We start from the raw sequence: 18,180 nt of genomic DNA on the forward strand, positions 1-18,180 counted from the left end.
CCTGTATGATACTGAAAAGAGGGACAAAGTTTTGAGCTGGGGTCAGTGTAATTTTTATGATTTAGGTCCTTGATTTTCAAGTTGTGTTAAGTGTTTGGGCAGGTACATACCAAAAGAAGCATTATGCTTAGTGATCAGGCTAATAACAGCTGACTACAGTGGAATGATCACATCCCTGGACATAGACACCATACCATACCAATACTAGTAAGCTATGCAATGAAAAAGGACCATCTTACAATAGTGTTATCCACATAGGTTCTCAGGTCCCTAACTACTGAATCAATTTTCATGAGTGTGTTGTCAATGTGATAGCTGCAGGGGATGTCATGCTTGGTAAATGAGACTATTATGCATTTCTTGGCATTTACTTTTAGTCCATTGGTATGACACCAGCTATTTGTTTGGGAAGTCGACCAAGTAAACAAAACTGAACTGGCTTGGGTCAAGCATTTGTAGGTTACGTATGTCCTTATTTATTAATTCCTTAATGATCCTCTCTGTAGCCTTACAAATGAGGCTGGGCAGACTTATGGGTCTAAAATTACACTTACGCAGGTCTGATGCCCCACCTTTGTACAAGGGCATAACTGTTGCTCTCCTCCATTTGTCTGGCACAAAGTCTGCTTGGAAATAGATATTTAACAGCCTTTGTAGAAGGTTTGTAATCTCTTTATTTCATCCAGGATAGCTCCCCTATACATTAATGCAGTTATTTTCCCTTCCACAAAGTCAATTTTCCCTTCATACTGCATGATTTCCAGCATATTATGACTGTTTTCCCAATCACAAATCATTTTTAGCAAATTATATATACAGAAATTATTGATTATTATATTCTATTCATTCTATTATACTGTTTCGGTCTGGTCAGTAGGCAGCCTGGTATGTTATCCAACCCATTAGACACATTATTCTTGGGAGATTCAGTGGGGTGTTGTAGATATGGTTTGTGATCTGAAATGTGGGGGAGAGAGGGGCTGAAGTTTCAGAGCTAAATGTATCTTCTAATTAACTGGCTATATCTTTGGGGTCTGAGTTTGTGATATCATTTATTATTAGCGCTATACAGTGCTGGGCAGTGTTTCTCAGATTTCTAACATACTTAGAGAAGGCCTTATGCTTGTCTTTTGCCTGAGTGGCTATTTTTACCTTATGTCTAGCTTTGGTTGATTTGATCAGAGGCTGAAGTTCCTTGTTAATTTGGATTTAAATTTTGCATTGTATTTGCTTTAAAGGGGGCAGCTACATCTTTGCAGCTATTTACATGTGAATAGAATATAATAATCAATAATTTCTGTATATATAATTTGCTAAAAATGATTTGTGATTGGGAAAACAGTCATAATATGCTGGAAATCATGCAGTATGAAGGGAAAATTGACTTTATGGAAGGGAAAATAACTGCATTAATGTATAGGGGAGCTATCCTGGATGAAATAAAGAGATTACATGTAAATGTAAGGGCATAGTTAAAGCAATAGCAGCTATTTTGAGAAATAAGGGATGAATTGTGATTTTCTTTTCTTAACTTGAGCCTTTCTGTAAATTTTATAATACTATATAAAGACAATACATAGCAAGATTTCCTTAAAATGGAAAGATGGCTCAGTGTTGAAGGTGGGACACAGTTATGTGGGAAAGGCTCGGAGTGTAAGAAAATGAGGACGCTGAATTTTCACTAGTAGAAATATGATCTTCATTAAGAATTTGTAAATGGACTATTGGGGTGTGTCCCTTCTCTGGTGCAGTATTTAATTTTAATAGCTTTCTAAAATATTTCAGGATGATTGCCAAATCTGTCTGATTCTTTCTGGCATGGATAGCTTTGGCAGTATTTGTAATAATTGTCCACTGTCTTCTAACAGGCAGGTCTTTTTGGTTGCATTTTATTTGTTTATTTATTGATTGGTTTGTTTGTTTAGTCCATCTGTGCCATGCTTGTTCCTCATTCCTGAGGACAGCCTTTTCATCAGATGTTAGCCATTGTACTTTTGAGCACTGAGCAATCTAAGTCTAACAGGAATTACCTGTCCTATACTGACTTAACCTGGGAAGAGTCAGGTCGCTGCAGCATCAGAATCGTTTTCATTGAACAGACAATCACAGCCAATGGTATCATCTTCTAACAAAAGAGAGGTCTCTGTCCTTTCAGTGATAGATGTACCTTTCACATATAAACACATACATTTTGATCTTTAAAAGGAACACAATTCTATAACAAGCAAGTACCATTTTATGCAAAGGAAAGAAGTGTAAAGCTGATACAGCAGTGTGGGGTATTCTCAAGGACCAGCCACAGCCACTGCTTTGACCACAAAGGGGTGTTTTTTTTTTAACAGATGAGTAAAACCAAAGAACGAGATAGCTGTCCTAAGTTGCATTTTGTTCAGACTTAGCCTATAAAGCCTGAAGTTGCCATATATATTGATATTATTACTTTCTCTCTCAATATCCATGTCCTTTAATACTTTTACAACAATTTTTGTAAAATAGGAAGAGATATATAAACTACTCCAGCCTATAGCTTAGCACGGCTTCCTAAGATAAGTTAAATGTGAACCTAGTTGGGATTTCATCATTACTGTGATAAGCTCATTCTAGTCAAAAGAAGAGCGCCCCAACTATTCTGGGTATTGGTCTGTTGTCCCTAAAATATGTGAAATTTTCTTAGGTTTAGATGGTGAGAGAGCTCTCCTGAAGTCAAGATTCTGTGATGACTATGATGTCATGATTTTCAGCCAGTAACTAAGATACAAAGAATTCAAAGGCCATTTCTTATTGAGTCTATTGATGTTTAAGAGGCCTGTTATGAGTCCCCAAGAGACTCAAAAGCTGAGTTAGTGGAATATTTGGACTTGTGAATCATTTTAATATCTTCAGCCTTCAGTAGCTTTACTTGTATAGGGATATAGATGGGCAAAATGTTTTCTAGAGAACCAAACCCATTTTTACCAAATAATCTGCCCATATTACTTGAAGTAAGAAGTACTGTAAGCAAGATTATTCATTGCCAGTCACTGCCCTAACTCATTTAGATGGGAGATCTGGGAAAGGAGAAAATTAAATAGTCAGCAAGGAGTGTACCACCCATGGGAAAAGTAAGGAGAACAAGCATACAGCTGAGTCTTGAGGAAAAGTAATGGGAACACTGGAGAAAGCCAGAAAATACGGAGGAAGGTGTAAAGTAAGAGCTTTAATATCATAAGAGAAGACTCATCAGTGATGGGCAGGACATTCACTAAGGTGAAAGAATGACAGGGCCAAAACAGTGATGGTAGATGAAGACACTAAAAACAAAAATAAAGTGAAAAGGAACTCAGTAGTAACTCCATCTGCTAGAACAACAAAGGAAAAGTTAAAAGATCTAGTAAAATGAGGACCAGTCCAGACTGAGCCTAGAAAGAAAGGGTTAATGAATGGGAAAAAGTTTTAAAAATGGTCTCACTATCAGATCATATTACAGCACAGTAATGGTGATTCATGTAAAATTCTTCCGAGAGGAATGCTATAGTCCTATAATCAAAATTGCTAGTGAATTTATTCATGCAAGAACATTTTGTGAGGGGTGTCATGGCAAGAATATGACTGCCAGACAGATGGAGATTGGATCCCATGTCAGCCAAGCAATATAACACTGGATATGTGAGGGAATGAGGTTACAATCCTTGGATCCATGCCATTGTCCACAAATAGTTTGATGGCCACGAGAAGAATGGTCTCTTAAGTCACACCACTGGCAACCTACAAGATAAAGAAGAAAAGATAAACACAAATCTGATTCATTAAACAGTTCACCACATACAACTAGGCCTCAAGTTCATACAGTGAGTATGCACTGATGCCTTGTGAGCTTCTAACATCCATACCCAGGCTAAGACTCCACAGTGATGACTTACTGTGTATTTGGCCTAGTACCCCCACATCCCTTTATCACCACTCTCTCTGTAAACTTCAGTGTATTCCAGTGCCCATTCCCCATGTTAACTGCCTTTCAGTTATTGTTTTCACACCCACATGCATGAGCACACACACACACACACACACACACACACACACACACACACACACACACACACACACACACACACGCACACACACACACACACAAAAACACACAAACACACACAAAACACACACACATTAGCAATTAATTCTCAGGGAAAGGTGGTAGGATTCTCAAATTCCTCAGAGCTTTTATTCTGATAAGGTAGTTTTTCATCCACTCTAGACTGGGCTACCCACCAGTCACCGGGCCACTCTTGATGAATATCCAAGTAATAATAATAATAATAATAATAATACCTACTGCATATGGTAATGTGCAGAGTGGTCTGATCAATTAGAGGTAGATACCAGCAGTTTGACAATGTACAATGCAAAATAATACCCTCTCCAAAGATAATAACTAAATAAATAAATATCCAGACACAGGATCTTAAAAGTGGATAAGTAAACAAACTTTACTTAGAAAATAAAGAAGTTAGGCAATAGTGATGCAAGTTAAATATTCAGAGATAAATACATTTTAACAAAGAACAGAAAAAAATAATTAATTGCATAGATAAAATACTTAAAAAAAACTCTAATGCACTTTAAATGACCTGACTCTAGCTTAATAAAAATCAAAAAACTTAATTGAGCCGAGTTTCTAGGAGATTGTACTGACAGACTGCAGAATAATAAACCAAGGTCTAAACATGACTGAATTTCTACAGAGATAGAGAGAACTCTCAAATTATATCAGCTAACTATTTTTTTTTTCATATAAAATAGGGCACATTAACTCAGGTTTTCTCACGTACAGAAAAAAAAACAGAAAAATCAGCTGCACGTAAATAGTGGATTTTATAGATTGCTGTTAACTATTAGCAACTGGTCTTTTTTACAACTGTGAGCTCAAGGCTTTTCTGACCTTCCCATTTATGGCATTCCTGCAATTATGTGTAAATAACTCATTAAGTCAAAAACATATCTGCATTTCATCACAAGATTGTTACACTTTTCCAGAAAAATAGACTTGCATATTTTCTCTATATTACATAAGAAAACAATGCAATTCTTCTAGCACTGTTAAAACATCTTACAAATTCAATTTCACAGTGCAGTTTCTGTTGCAGATTTTACAAAGCTTTAGAATAGCTTAAAAATGTGTTGAAGTATACATTGGGAAAGGAGACTATACACCTCAAAATTTCAATTAGTTTATGCACATGATATCACAAGGGGAAAATGAAGTGCAGTTTTAGAAGGAGCAACAGTGTCTCCATTAAATAGAGCAGAGGACATGCTAAGTGAGTGCAGTAGACCTGAACTTACAAGGGATCTTAAGCCAAATTTTTTTTTTATTTAACAAGAAACCAATAGACATAACTATTGAGCTTATACTGAAAAGAAGACAGCCAATCAGAAGATCAAATATGCTGTGGAACCAAGAACTTGATTTATTCACCCGAGTATCAGGTAATCAACTGTGGAGGTATACAGGCTGTGGTATATTTTGCCACTGCAATTCACTGGTGATTTTACTTTATAAAAAAGGTGCCACAAAAGACAATATAAAGTGTAATGCTGGGCACTTTGTGAGACTGGAATGTCACCAACAGATAGTAGTTAGCGTGAGAAATAAGAGCATGTTTATAACATACATAAACAGATGTGCAAACAGATTACTGATATAAAATGTTTTTTTTCTGAAAACTAGATGAGTTATGTGCATGAGGGATGGGAGGGTAGCATGGAAATTGATAATGTGATAATATTTTTAAAATGTTCCCATCCAAACCTCTCTTTGCTGCATATACTCTACCCCCAACACATACACACAAACAATAATGACCTACTGGCTTACTGTCTTCACTTGTTCAAATCTCTGTGCAATTTGCAATGGCATGCATAGTGACATTAAAGAACAGGGAATAATTTAGTGCTCTACTGAAAACTGATCATGGTCAGAGATGGGGAATCTAGGCCAATAGTTCCCCAATCCATTTACTAAATACTCTCCTGCAGGAGGAGAGGCTGCAATGATGCAAAGCATGCAAAACCCTCATCTGATTCTGCTTACCTTCTAGTGCTGGATGCCAATTGCTACTGTGTCAGCCTTGCTCTAGAAATGGTTCCTGCCATACTCAGGAATGACAATAATGCTAACCTAATAAACACCTATTTCTGTCGGGAAATTAGATGACCTTAGTCCTGAAAACCATAGAAGAGTGTTACCTACCATAGTGGTTACTTTTCTCATTCTTCACAGGATTTAACTTGAGAAGCATGTGCATTGTTTGTATACAAGTCAATAGCTCATACCAACAGATACAAAGAATCAGTTAACAGTGCAAGAACATTTTCAAATGCATCAGCCAACAATATACGTTTTCCAGACATACAGAATCTGTATAATTAGTAACAGAAGTAAGACAGAATGAAGCTGTCAGACTACAGACATTATCTGCAATCTGTGCAGTAGCACCCACAAATGCTGCCACAGATATCCATTGATGTGACCAAGTGTTATATGTCACTGTGGCAACAATGCAGAAGTGCAACACCAACAGACACTGACACCTTTCGCCAATTTATAGATTGCTAAAAAAATATTTTTCTCTCAACGAAAGGCCTCAGAACTGACACTTATTATGTCTGCTTACCCCATCTTGTGGAATGTTTTCTAATTTCACCCTTGACGAAACCTTAAGTCAGTATTCCACTAACTAGCAGAGCTAAAATAGCATATTAAGTGATGCTAAAAGAAATAACTGTATGATACCTTTTTGAAATATCAGGAAAATATTGAAGGAATTAATATGTTACACATAAGAAGTGTGAGCTGAATCCAGTCTTAATATGAATGTGTGAAAAAACACTATCAACATAACTTCAGAATTACCTGTGAAAACTGTAAAATGAATAAAAGATCATTTAGAAAAATAGCAATTCTGATTTATGTTAACTAACAAAGTATATGTGTAGTGCGTGTGTGATTGTGTAAGGATTACTTAACTGCATAACACATCGATCAATAAAACAATAAAGCAGATGTGAAACAAACTAAGCAAACTCACTTATCCCTGACAGGTTAATATATCACATCAGTAGTAATCAAATCTACACAAAACCCATACCATACACTAAACAAAATAAAATTAAAAAAAAGATGTAGACTAAAACTTTTTTCTTCATGTAGAGACTTTTTACTGTGCAACAAAATGATGTGTCTGTCTGCTATATTTTGGACACTATTCTAAAATTTTCAGTATAGCAAGTGCTGGTGTCTGGAGACTGAATGACTGATCTGTGAATGTTCTGCTTGGAGCTCCAGAATTTAACATTAGTCTGAATTTAATCCTGCCATTCAGTACAGCTTTGTTGTTTAAGGACTTTTACTTTTTTTTATGTTCTGAAGATTGATCATGAATACATACCTATAAAGTTATTGAATTGCTGAGTGCCTTTTTCTGCTGTGCTTCTGAATGCTGATGTGGGATTAGATCTATCTGCTGCTAAAACAAAGCTGTCCCCAGTGACTAGTTTTTTTGGTTATTTTCACGTTTTTTGTGTTTTGCTGTTTAAGGAGTACAGCTGGTTTTACTTCCTCACTGTACTTAAACTGGAAAGGTAAACTGTGGGTGCACAGGTGCATTACTTTGAAGTCTTGACTCTACTGTCAGGTTGCATGCTGGTAGTAGACAACTCTCTCCACTGTGATCACTGTACTGTCTAATTCCCTCTCCTGCCGCATTTGTGGATACTGAAAATTGTGACTGCTGATAAGGCTAGTGTTTAACCTCCCATTTTGAAATGCTTTGGGGCATTCTTTTATAGGGTGACTAGTTCAGTTTGAGAATTCAAATCATAAACTATTTTGTTCCATAAGCACAAAGCTTTTCAACTCAGGAACATGCACTGTGACAAATTTATAAAATATGCTATTTTTCCTGGGTTACATGTTAAACTGTCACATATATTTTGGAAGTTGGAGTTGTATGGTGTATTCACTTAAAGCTGCTGTTGTTCTATTATGGCATGGTGTCGTCACTTAAAACTGCTGTTATTTTATTATGACACCTAACCTATCATTTATGTGTATTTAATTTTGTAAGCAACCAGTGTTTAGTTTAATTATTTAACTGATGAGATTATCTTCTGCTTTGAGGGGGGGGTTCATCGTGATGAATTTATGACACACATTTGGGATGTGGGAGTTTGCATCTGATTGCACTACAGTCTTTGGTTATATTCCACTTTCCAGACCATGTCTTGCATTTCATCTTGGCAAGGCCCTTAAATCATCTTGCCTATTCCAGTAAAAACACTATAAATAAATAAAAAAATGTAGCTGCTTGTTTTATTAACATAATCTGCTAGCAGCTTCATATGAGTCATACATAATATATTTTCACTCTGTTTAATATTCATACTAAGATGACATAAATGACCCTAGTTATCTACATCTAAATTGGTTTGGATACTCATGAAGCATGAGCTCATGGTATGTTTACCTTAAACGATAAAGGTTCCTGTGTTATAATATACATTTATATATAATTTGTGAAAATGGTTAATTATTATTTGTGTAAACAATGACACAGGTTTGTTACAACTGTGAGTATTTTTGTTGCTTTAATTCTACAATCAAAAAAGTGTAAAGAAAATAATTTTTTAAGATGCACAAAAGAACTTTACAGAAACGACAGGAATATTTTGGGAGAAAATGTACTGCAATGCTGTTTTCCTTTATGTCAGTATAGTTAGCTTTATATACTAAAGTGGTTGATTTTAATATTTCAGACTGAGGTTTTATATTTAAGTCAAATTTCATTGTAATAAATGCATTCCATATTTTGGAGTTGATATTATTTGAAGCTGCAGAAGTAATTCTACATCAGGTTAAACATTGTATTTATATTTATAGCAACTGGACAAATTCACACCTTTATCTCGACTGACGTTGTTTTATTATATAAATCCACAGAAGTTAAGTGCTTTTGTCATACAGACTTCATCAGAACTCACTTCCAAATAAAACTTCCCTCCTTTTTATACAGATTGTTATCCTATTAATCAATTATCTCAGTAGGTCTCACCCCACTGCAGGCAACCTTAACAGTTACATACTATTCATTAAAAATAGTGATACATTTAAAAAGTAACTTTACAAAAAAAATGTTTGAAAAACTCTGTACAAAAGTATACATCAATAAAAATATATCTTTGATAAAAAAAAATATCAAACTTCTAAGTGTCTTAATTTCAGTATTGAATTAATAGAACAAAACTCATTTAATCCTGGTGGGTTTTGAAACTCTAAAATAAGTTGCCATTTTAATTCCCATTTGTTCAAATGTTATTCAGTGATATAATCCCCTATTGTCTTTTACAATCTGTTCCAGTATAGTAAATTTAAATCTTTGCTGTGGACAACAAATTACATGTCTTGCTAAAGCATTGGTGTTTTTACTGTTTTTTATATCCCCCTAGATGTTCACATATCCTTTCTTTAAATTTTCTGATGGTTTTCTCAACATAAAATGCTGGGCATTCTTGGCAACAAGCCACATATAGCACCCACTTAGAATCACAGTTAAAATGCTCCACTATTTTATATTCCTTGTTGTTGATCATCATTTCCTTAGCTGTCAATAAATATGGACATTGTGAACATCTTCCACATTTAAAAACACTGTTTAGTCTAACATGCTTGATTTTAGGTTTCTCTAATAACTGTTTTATTGTCCTATCCTTTCTGTATATTCCAATTGGTTTTTGCCCCACTTTTTCAATAACTTCCTTATTTACTTTAAAAATCCCCCAGTTTTTTCTACAATACTCATAATACCATAACTATCCAGGGTGAAAGTAGTTATAAATAATTTGCCTTCCTTAAAATTACTGGGGCCAAAATCTCCTTTAAAAATCAAATCGGAATTGTTGTTAAATTCAGGGGTCTTTTCTCCTAATAGGGGTCTGTACACCCTCCCCTTTTTTTTGAAACAACTTTATCTCTTATTTCTAATAATAATTCCATAGGGTACGCCCTATTTTTAAACATCTCCATAACTTTAGCACATTCATCAAAAATATGTCCTCCTCCGAGACCATTCTAGCTAACCTTACAAGTTGGCCCATTGCTACTGCTTTTTTCTGCTTTTTAGAATGCCAACTACTATAATGGAAGTAGGTATTTGAGAATGTGGGCTTCCTAAGGATATTAGATAAGAACCTCCCATTGTTCCTATCTTTCCTCAATTCGACATCCAAAAATACAATAACATCTTTATCAAATTTACAAGAAAATTTAAAAAAAACAGTCATAATCTGTATATAGTTCAAAAATTCTTCCAACCTTTCTTCAGAATCCCTCCACTTTTTTGATGAATTGTGGTAAAGTTATGAACATGTTTAAAAACAGGGGGTAAACTATGGAATTGTTATTAGAAATAAGAGATGAAGTTATTTCAAAAAGAAGGGGAGGCATGTACAGACCCCTTTTAGGGAAACAAACCCTGAATTTAACAACAATTCTGATTTGATTTTTACAAGAGATTTTGGCCCCAGTCAATTTAAGGAAGCTAAATTATTTATAACTACTTTCCCCTTGAGTAGTTATGGTATTATGAGTATTTTAGAAAAAAACTGGGTGATTTTTAAAGTAAATAAGGAAGTTATTGAAAAAGTGGGGCAAAAACCAGTTGGAATATACAGAAAGGATAGGACAATACAACAGTTATTAGAGAAGCCTAAAATCAAGCATGTTAGACTAAACAGTGTTTTATAAATGTGGAAGATGTTCACAATGTCCATATTTATTGACAGCTAAGGAAGTAATGATCAACAACAAGGAATATAAAATAGTGGGGCATTTTAACTGTGATTCCAAGTGGGTGCTATATGTGGCTTGTTGCCAAGAATGCCCAGCATTTTATGTTGGGAAAACCATCAGAAAATTTAATGAAAGGATATGTGAACATCTAGGGGATATAAAAAACAGTAAAAACACCAATGCTTTAGCAAGACATGTAATATGTTGCCCACAGCAAAGATTTAAATTTACTATACTGGAACAGATTGTAAAAGACAATAAAGAATATATCACTGTAGAACATTTGAACAAATGCAAATTAAAATGGCAACTTATTTTAGAGGCTCAAAACCCACCAGGATTAAATGAGTTTTGTTCTATTAATTCGATACTGAAATTAAGACACTTAAAAGTTTGATATATTTTTATCAAAGATATATATTTTATTGATGTATACATGTATACTTTTGTAAAGAGTTTTTCAAACAGTTTTTTGTAAAGTTACTTTTTAAATGTATCACTATTTTTAATGAATGGTGTGTAACTGTTAAGGTTGCCTGCGGTGGGGTGGGACCTACTGAGATAATTGATTAACAGGGTAAAATCTGTATAAAAAGGAGGGAAGTTTTATTTGGAAGTGAGTTCATGGAACACAGTGGTTTAGTGTTACTTAATTTCAAGGAACATTTTAAAGCTACATCGTTAAGGCTCATACATGAAACACAAGCATATGGTTATAAATCAATCTTGGAAAAGATGATGATGAAATGGGGGGGTCATTAAATACAGAGAGACTAGGAATTTGGATAATATCCTTAAGGAGAACAGTATTAAGCATACAGAATATTATTTTTTTCTGGTTACCTGGATAGTCCAGCTGGGCCATGTAAGACCCATTTTCAGCAGAGGTCTGAGAATAAAAGATCCTACATACTATAAGTAGAATTATATTTAAAATGTTTACAGTAAAAATACAAAAAGTGAAAAAAAGACAGTGCACAAGAATAACATATGAAATGTCAGACAAAGACACATGGTATGACAGGATAACAAACATTAAAATATTCATAAAAATAACTAACCCAATGGGAATAGAGAAATAAGATTTTGTCATCTGGGATATCTGCAAGTAGGGAGTACAGAAAATAGGCAAAAGGAGTTGGATTTTACTGGAGGAAATTATTAAAGGATCCTAGATACTGGGAACAAGTAACTTGAGAGGGAAAGGTAATAGTGTGAAATGAGGCTAAGCAGGAGTTTGGTCTGTGGGTTAGACATTGCCTTTCATATCAGGGATGGATAATGGAGAATAGGCAAAAAGAAAGTCATAGAAAAATGCTGTGTCCCAACTTTGGTACAGTTTTTAGCTGAGTGAAGAACAGAAGTTGTTTAAAAAGGAATAATTAGCATGACATATAAAATATTATATGATACTACAAGAATCAACCAGAAGAGTTTAGAAAAGACTGAGGAAATAGAACAGAAAGACAAATTAGAAAAGAACAATGGAAAGAAATCTGTAGGGCTACCAAGTACGCAAAACAGAAGGTTTAGGATTGTTTTGCACGGGAATGTTTGCACATGTACTTTTAAAACTCAGACAGACTTCAAAGGATTCTTAAACAGATAGAAAATATCAGAAATGTGATGGAGAAGACACAGATTTGGAACATGATTTTTTTGGGGAATTTAACAAGTTGACAAATTTTAAAAATTCATTTCAGAACACTTTGACAAAAATGTTGGGGAACAAATTATGGTAACTATGGATGTGATTCTTTTGAACTGAGATATGGGATTTGAACTGCTTAGGCATAGTAAGTATTTATAATGTTTATTGACATTGGAAGCTAAACAATGTAATTACTAGAGAATGGAGATCAAAATCTAAACCAGCACTAACAGAAGTATTGAATATCGTGAACAAGATAAAATAACTGGAGATGGGATCTTTAGAAAAAATAAGGAGAAAATTTCATAGAACTAAATGGAATTTTTGAGAATAATATGTGCAGAATAATGCTCAGGAGGAGGAGTGAAACTTAGTGAAAGCAGGAACTGCATAACCTATGCAATATTGGAATGAATAATAAAGATCTTTGAAAAGAAAATGTAATACACATACTACATGACATTTTGCTTTTCTATGAATGTCTATGAACTCACATTCCAACTTAAAATGTGACAGTTTAATGAAGATGTTCGAAAATGATTAAAATATCCTTTATGTCACTTTCTGAAACCTGCCTTACATATTTTAGGAGCCAAAACACCGGTCACTTTAATGCAGTAGATGTCAGGAATAGTCTTAATAAATGGTAGGAGTGTCAAAAAAATAACAAAAGTCAATAATACAGGGGCCCTGCATAAGGCAAGCTTTTAAGAATAGTGGGAAAAATAAACTGTAGGATGTGCAACACATCAAGTTACTTATGTGCTGTGCAGACATACAGATTTATACGTAAGTACTATGCAATCAGTTTATAGGCCATTACAACTCTAGTCAATAAACCATATTCAGACATTCCCCTCAACATCATGGAAGGCAACACAACGCAGACAGGGGAAACGTTGAGGGTGCCCATCCAATTATCAAAGTTTACCTTGAAGGTGGCTAGAGGCATTGAAGGTGGGATACATGTCACTCCATAGCAAGATTTTTCTTTTCCATTCTAGACCCAATTCTGCAGAAAAGTTCATTATTTTTCAAAGATGATCAGGCGTTTCAGTCGATGGATTATCAGGAGTATATATCAATGGAATTTGTAGCAATGAAACCCAAGTCCCCACAGTAGGTGGGCTGCCTCCCCCAGTCTTCTAGGTATTTAGGTCATTCCCTTAGTACATAGAATTAACAGTTGGTCTAAGGAATAACTAGTTTAAAAGACAGTGCCTGTAAGAGACAGAACATCTGTCAGAATATGTAAGTAATTTTACTTACATATTCAGACAGATGTTCTGTCTCTTACAGACACCCCCACCACACACACACAAACATACACACACACACACACACACACACACACACACACACACACACATATGCAAACCTTGTAACTGTCCTTTTGGAAAAAATTGATGTAGCCAAAAAAATAGTAAAATACACACACACATATTTTTATATATATATATATATATATATATATATATATATATATATATATATATATATATATGTGTGTGTGTGTGTATATATATATATATATATATATATGTGTGTGTGTGTGTGTGTGTATATATAGATATATATATATATATATATATATATACACACACACACACACACACACACACACACACACACACACACATACACACACAACTCTAGCTATCTAATATGTGTGTGTGTGTGTGTGTGTGTGTGTGTGTGTGTGTGTGTGTGTGTGTGTGTGTGTGTGTGTGTGTGTGTGTGTGTGTATGTGTTCTCTTTTTTTGGAGAAAAGGCAATAGGATTTTGTTCAACAAATAATTCCAAATTTAGTACGGATGCTCTTCTCTTCATAAAACTGTATGCTCTTATTCTGTCAATTTCTAAACTAGCAGTAAATGTTTAGACCTTTGTCTTTGATTATTTTTGGCTTTGTTTCTGAGTCTGCTATCGCAGCAGCAATGGAATGCCTGGCTATCACTGACATTTTTTACCTACATTCTGCTGCAGCTACAAATCTTGAATTTCTAATTAAAGGTAAAGTATAGCCACTTATTTTTAAGGCTACATGCTAGTCAGCCCAACATCATCATATCACAACAACCTCCCTTTTTTAACAGATAGTAATGAGTTTTCAATAGTATACAACATTTTTGAATTTAAAGTTACTTTCTGTGTGGAACTTTTAAGTTGTCCCTGGGTCTAATTTGGTTTTCATTGGGTACTCTGATTTCTGATCACCTTCCAGAAATCTGCTGGTTGACTGGCTACTCTAAACTGTACTTCTATTCATACACAATTTATGTTTTGCAGAATTTTAAAAACCACCATCAAGTGACAGGTGACAATAAGCACTTATCAATGTTAATATCTCTTTTTGGGCACATTCATCTGTCCCACAATTTAACTAAATCAGAATGAAGTAACAATGAGTAAAATCTTCTTAAATATTAAAATATTAAGGTACATGTGACTTATATCACCCAGTCATAAAACCACCAAGCCTGCACTTTTTAATTTCAGCAGACTAGTGATATTAAGAGCCCTAGTGCAACTGTAATACTGAGTTTTACTTGCCAGCAATATTCTTTTGTCTCAAGCAATGCACTGTCATCACTGCTCTACCATCAGATTCAAGTTGTTCCAAAACACAAAAAAGCTTCTTTCTTTTGTGCACATCACTGCATGTTTAAGCAAAGCATTAGTGTTATCATTTATTTTATCACATACAAATGCTCACAAATATGCTGCATCAGCTTTCATATTGTTTTGCCAATGCAGAAGTTTCACTGCTAGAGCACAGAGCAATGTAAATAACTTTTATCACTGTTGCAAGTGTTGTAATTAAATAAACCTATCTCAATGAATACATGAAACACTTGTCCTTTCATAAATAAACCCGCAACACTTATATTCAAAACATTTGTGCATTTCTTTTGGACTGTTTATAATCACATATCCACCTTATTTCTCTCTTTTTCAATCCTAATACATGAGGCAAATCTCTATTAAGTTCCTATTGACAACCATAGTTTCCTCTTCTATCACCTGTATTAACTTGCGATTACCTTTCAATACTTTCAAGCTGTTGGTTATTAAAGAACAAGTCATCTATGATGTAACTCCCCACCAATGGACCAGTAATCAAGGAGCCTCAGTCCTCACCACTGGCAACAGTGGGGGACATACATTGGGAGGATGACGAGGTATGCACACAGTATTTCCAGATGTAGCTCTCTGCATAAATTGCAATTTCCCTTAAGAGCATACAGAGACCACAGTCAGTCCAGGGCCAAGTTATTCTTCTTTCTCCAGATCCCCAATGTGACCCCCCAACTAGCACAGCTATAGAACTGAGATCCCAGCTGAGTGACCAAGTCAAGAACTCCAACACCCTCTCTGTCCCACTAGTGCTTTGTGTCCCTGCCCAAGTAGCTGACACACACACTCTTTCAGGTTTGAGTTACACACACACACACACACACACACACACACACACACACACACACACACACACACACACACACACACACACACACACACACACACACACACCTGGGAAAGGCTGGCACAGGTTTACTAGCTGTGCCCCTTCTGCCCAGACTATAAGGTAGTTTCCACTGCCACAGTCATTCCTTATCAGCTACTTTATGGCCCTTAACAAAGGGTGTCCAATCTTACTGTGTAATGTTACTGTTAATACAAATGTTAGTTTAACCAAGAGCAATGATATTAGGAGTGGCTTACACAGTGTCACCAAATAAATATGCAAGTACTCTCAGAACGTAAATATCTCTAGACAGATCAGTCACAATGAAAGTTTAAATATATTTAATAATAAATAACAAAGGAACAAGAAAATACTCAGTATATATTTACAGTGACAGCAGAGTTCAAAATCACAGGAAATATTTAAAAAAGCATTGCAGGACTGTCTCAAATAAATAAATAAAAATCTAAGCTAGGCTTTGTTATATTCCTGACTATATCTGAGAGAATTATACTGTTCCCTAGTAACTTACTTCATCAGAGCAGGGCAGATGTGGTGAATGGATCCTCTCTAGTTGTTGTCAGGTCAAAGACAGAATACGGAATGCTGTCTCTCACTAAGAGACTTCACAAATTAATATCTCAAATATTACTGCTGGGATAGCTTGCAGAATGACATCATTTCTTGTCATCTGACATATCCCAGGTGAAACCCCCACTGCTGAAAGCTGGCAGTATTTATCATCTGCTGTGAAAATACATAGACAAGGGCTTCTCCTCAGATCTTTGGCAAATGGTGGAAGTCACAAAACAAAAAAACACGTTGAAGACAATACAGAAAACCTCTCAACACAGACTTTGTGTCTCCTTGCTGCCATAAAGTAATTAATTTCAACTATTTTTCTAAAATTTACTAGACTGAGATTTAACCTCCTGTGTTCCATTTTCCACTGTTAAAATATATACATTTAAACAGGTACAATAGCGCATGTACATTTCTGTTATTTTCAAGTAGGGCATGCTGTGGTTACATTTCAAGCACTTTACAAATGCCTTCAAGCAGTTTGATATACACATGACATACAGTTCTAATACATTTGTAACACAAGCATCTTGTATACATCATGTTGATATTCACAAATTGCATATAATTATTTACAAAATTCCAGGTAGCTGGGCTGGCAGTATCCCCTTTTGTCAATATGAAATGACAGTACAAAAGATTATTAGAAATTTTTTGTCATTCTGTATACCGTTCTGTTCTCCTATTCAGCGATAATGAGAATAGCACAGGGTTGTGCAACACTACCAGACATTTGACTTGTGTGAAAATGTCTTTACCAAATACGCACACAGACACACACAACTGACTTGTACAATTATGTCTATAATGTCTGTAAAATCATAAAGAATATTAATTTCATTTAAAATTTTGGTCTTGGAACTGTTACAGTCTCTTAGAAATTCCAAAGCCTTATCATGATGGATAGTTGAGTATTAGTCTGCTTTTTCCAGTTCATTTCATTTTTGTGGAATGCATTTAAACTCTATAAACTTTGTACTAAACCTTTTCAGCTCAGTTTATATGTACAGTTATTTAAAACTTGACATGCCTTTATATTTCTGTCCACATTTTAAACAACCTGCAAATGAAAATGTCAAATTATTTCAGTACACCTGTAATCTCTCAATTAAGTGGATTTTTAAAACTGACCTCAGAGATCTCCTTGATAGTGGTCATTCATATCAAGAAATTGTCTCTATCAACATGACCACTGCTGAGAAACATTTCTGTCTGAACTGGTAGTATAGTCAAACTAAGCAAACTCATCTGAAAAGTTTTCAAGAATGATCAGTGTGTTACTAAAGAATGTCTCCAATTACTCTCAAAGTTATCATAAACCCCTTACTGCCCTTAAGAAGCTATGGTTTAGGGCTGAATCGTAATGAATGTTTGTTTTGCCTCACACTTCTCAGTAATTCAGCATATGCTCTCTAGGAGGTGTGTTCTGTGTCCCATACCTTCAAAAGGGAGTGTTCATTTTTTGTGTAGTCTTACAAACATTATTCAACAATGGAACTATATTCCTAAATATATACCCAAAAGTCAAGCTTAGCTCCTAGTTCTACATCCTCTTAAAATGCTATTTAACTGTATCCTGCAAACAAACATTTTTCAAATTGATTATTTCAATGGACTTTCCAGTACTGACTTAAATCTCTCTCTCTACTATTCCACTGT

Source organism: Protopterus annectens, chromosome 17.part0 (assembly GCF_019279795.1).
Source record: "Protopterus annectens isolate FY-2018-M chromosome 17.part0, PAN1.0, whole genome shotgun sequence".
NCBI lineage: Eukaryota > Metazoa > Chordata > Ceratodontiformes > Protopteridae > Protopterus > Protopterus annectens.